Here is a 4,376-nt window from a genome sequence, read left to right on the forward strand (position 1 = left end):
CAAAGTTGACGTTGGCGGAATTTGAACTCAGAACGTAAAGACAGACCAAATACCGCTAAGCATTGCGCCCGGCGTGCTAACGATTCTGCCAGCTCACCGCTTTAATAATAATAATAATAATAATAATAATAATAATAATAATAATAATAATTAATAATAATAATAATAATAATAATAATAATAATAATAAAATATAAAGACCTGCTCATTGAAATTGAGAAAATGTGGCATCTCAAGGCGGTTAAAATACCAGTGATTGTAGGAGCACTTGGAATGATCAAGAAGGGAACCGAAAATTATATGAGAATGATCCCTGGCTTACCATCCCTGCAAGAAGTGCAAAAGATTGTCTTAACTGGTACATCACACGTATTGAGAAGAGCATTGTCGATGTAAGAACTATTATTACTCATGTATTTTAATTTAACTTTAAAAAAAAAATGAACGAACTAGTGAGTTTAGTTTAATAGCCTACCAATGTATACTATGAGTTTCTTTGCCCTAGGAGTCGGGAAGACACTCGGCAAGAAATGGAAGCAAATTTGAAAGAAGAAAAAAAAGATAACAATAATAATAATAATAATAATAATAATAATAATAATAATAATAATAATAATGATGATGATGATGATGATGATGATAATAATAATGATAATAATAATAATAATAATAGTTTATTTAATATTTATTTGAAAATAATTTCTTTGACTAGACTGACACAGCCAACTGATGTCAACTTAAGCACAACGATTAAACAGTACTTCATGAAGATGATTTCTCCGAGACTTTACTTTTGTGTTACACTCTCTAGTAGTAGTAGTAGTAGTAGTAGTTGTTGTTATTGCTTTACCGATTTCTTACGTGGAAATTAAAATGAAAAACACAAACTCAAAAGTGTCTCCTCATCAGAGAGCCACGATGGTACAATACATCGAAGAAAATATAACAAAAATATTATATCCCACTTCTGACAGATAATTTTTAAATGGCGGTGCCCCAGCATGGCCACAGCTCGTGAGCTGAAACTAGAATCAATCAATCAATCCAGACGTGTGTGTGTGTCGGATGGAAAACATATGGAAAGGGATATTTTCATGGAATCCTCCATCCTCCGTTTGTAAAGAGTAAATACAACTGACATTTCAAGATGTTTTTTTTTTTAAATAACATTTTTTTTATTTTTGTATTTTTTATTTTTCAGAAATATACGATGTTGGAATCAAAATTAATATGTAGGGAAGTTCTTGTGAAAAATCCGTAAAATCTCTCTGATATATTCGATTCTCATCTGAAATATTATAAATCATATCAATTTCATAAGAACTTTACAGCTCTTTTCCCTTCCAGTTTTGTCTTCATCCAGTATCACTTTTGTGAGTTTCATTATCATTGATGTCTACTAAAGAGAACATAAACGGATATCTATTGATTACTTTTCGATATTATAGATTCTGCTTAACAAACGCTTTCGCTTATAACTTACCAGACCGTCGAATATATTTGAAAGATATAAATTTCCAACCGTTGTAAGACTTTACTCCAATGACTAATATGGCGACACGATTTTACATTTCCGTCTTATAAGCAGATTAACCTTTCACTTTGCTTGCTTCATATCTTCGTTTTAATTCCATTTACGCGTATACTGTCTCGTTTTTCTCTAGCATTCACGTTCGTTCTCTATCATTCTCTCTCGTTCACTCTCTGTCTGTCTGTCTGTCTCTCTCTCTCATTCTTAATCTATTTATCTACCTTTCTCGTTAATGCTAAGATGTAATCGTACAAAACATCGCACAATCGATCTGATTTAGGATTCTTTTAGAGTTCTTCCAACTCGGTTCTAAACTAACACACTTTTAGAAAATTAACAACTTTCTTCGTTGGCAATAAATAAATAAATATTGCCTCTCCCCACCTTTTTTATTTTTTTTGTTTTTGCAAACCCCTATGCGAAACAAATCGGCAATAATTCTCAACAATGCATTTCATTACCCCCAAAAAACCAGAAACATTTAATGTCCCAATTCTCAGAATTATCATCAAATAGCAGCACAACCCAGAGTCACCTACTTTCACTTGTTTCAAAATGTGGGATACTTCGAGAATCATACATAGGTACATATATATATATGTATGTATATATATATATATATATATATATATATATATTATATATATATATATATATACAAAATAAGAAAATGGAGATATATATATATATATCGGAAATATTCTTTTCACCACTATTTTGAGATTTTGGCTATATGATGTAGCCAGTCGGAGTATCTAGTACCCGTTTGTATCCTGGCTCGAGCATTCCGTAACAATAATCCATCGTTCTCGGGTACTTGATAACTCGATATCGAATATCCCATGGTATTATGCGTAAATACGTACGTTTCCAAAGTAGATTCCGGGAAACTTCAGGATGCCATAAAAAAAAATTCTGGGATTCGTACTGTAGAGTGTCATAAATAAAGTTTTGGTCCAGCGATAGAACGTCTGTTATGTTTACAAACGATGTGGGTTCAAGACCCACAGGCAGCGTTGGTCAATTTTCTATCCAAGATATTTTTTTAACTCAATATTTACATGCAATTATTTATAGCTGTAACCACTTAGTGTTACACTCAGAGTTCTACAGTTAAAAACGAATTATTTCACGTTCTCTCGAAGTTTCTAAATTTATATGACGTTCCATTTAAAATTGTTTTAATGTTTTTTTTTTTAATTTTGGACAACAGTACAGGGGTCCCATTAAATATAATTAGTTCACACTGTAGTTCATGCAATGACCAGACAATTCAAAACCTTAAATGTTCACAATATTCGGGGTTAGGGGATTAAAGTGTTAAAGTTCTCCATCACTGTGTTCTACTGTATCGATTCTATCAATACTACTAAAGTTGGGAGTGTCCAGTGCTCCCCACTTCGAGTCATTGACAGCATTCCGTGGTCTCAGGTTCGATTCTTGGCCAAGTTTAAAGAAGAACTGCGCAGTATTCGCTGGATATATTTGGACAGAAGGTGATGGACGGCAAGTATTTGAAATCTAAAGATCCATTCTAATATTGGCGGCAGGAATAACCCTTAGATGGATACTTCTGAATTCGTCCTTGGTAGAACATTATATATTATATATATGTACGTTTGGTTGAGGTGTAAAAGTGCTTCTGTTTATGGGCGTGTGTATGTGTGTGTGTGTGTTCATAAGAGTCAATACGATTCTGTGTGTACGTGTAAAGTGTACGGTGTATGCCAATATGTTTGTAATATTATGTGAATGCGTTTGTTTTTCAACGTGTACGTGTGTGTGTGTGTGTGTGTGTGTGTGTGTGTGTGTGTGTGTGTCAATATGTTTAATGTGAGTGCAAATGTGGCTATATGAAAGTGTGTAAATGTATATTTGTATGCAGGCGACGCACAGGTACAGACATACGCTTATATATATATATATATATATATATATATATATAATTGATATAGGATAAAATTTTTTTCGGGAAAAAATTTTATCAATGGCCAGCATATCAAAAAATGCCTTTAAAGGTAAAATTTATACATAATTTACAAGATAAGGGCAGAAGAAAATTAGAATTTTTCTTCTGCCCTTATCTTGTATATATATATATATATATATTAATTTAGAGATAGTAGGCCCCTTCATCTCACCTTATAAACAAGAATCAGCTCTCATGACATAAAGTTTCGCGGATAGTAGTACGTCCATCTCATCAAAGTTCAAAGTTCCAACGCTTGATGAGATGGACGAGTTCTATGCCCCATCTGGGGTTGATTTAAATGTTGTGTGTGTCTGTGTGTGTGTGTATGTGTGTGTGTGTCTGTGTTTGACCCCACCTCCACCATTGCTTGAAAACCGATGCTGGCGTGTTTACCTCCCCATAAATTAGCGGTTCGACAAAAGAGACCAATAGAATAAGTACTAGGCTTACAAAGAATACGTCCTGGGGTCCTTTTGCTCAACTAAAGGCGATGCTCCAGCATGGCCGCAGTCAAATGACTGAAACAAGTAAAAGAATTTATATATGTATACATATATATATACATATATATATGTATACGCGCGCAAGTGTTTGTGTTTTTGCATGTGTGTGTGTACAAATACATACAGATACATTTTACATAAACCCAAACGAAAATGACTGCATACATGAACAGGTTTATTTTAATCGAACTTTTTTTTCTTTATTTAAAATGAAGAAATTAAAAAACTTAACGACAGGCGTGGCCTCGTGGTTTCGGTTTCAGTCCCACTCAGTGGCACCTTTGGGCAAGTGTCTCCTACGATAGCCTCGGGCCATGTGGCTGGATTTGTTAGTCGGAAACTGAAAGCAAACCGTTGTATAAATGTATAC

At 33.7% G+C, this 4,376-nt stretch overlaps 1 long non-coding RNA gene across 2 annotated transcripts; it reads right to left on the reverse strand.

The window, feature by feature from the left end:
• Positions 1–652: 652 nt before the first annotated feature.
• LOC118761619 lies at positions 653–3,387 on the reverse strand. Of its 2 annotated transcripts, none has more exons than XR_004997513.1 (2): positions 1,051–3,387; positions 653–964 (listed from the first exon to the last, which is right to left on the reverse strand). It is a non-coding gene; the product is annotated as an uncharacterized LOC118761619 (long non-coding RNA). The 2 variants fall into 2 exon arrangements; XR_004997514.1 differs by having other exon boundaries at positions 653–967.
• Positions 3,388–4,376: the final 989 nt, after the last annotated feature.

The sequence above is a fragment of the Octopus sinensis genome, unplaced genomic scaffold (assembly GCF_006345805.1).
Source record: "Octopus sinensis unplaced genomic scaffold, ASM634580v1 Contig15774, whole genome shotgun sequence".
NCBI lineage: Eukaryota > Metazoa > Mollusca > Cephalopoda > Octopoda > Octopodidae > Octopus > Octopus sinensis.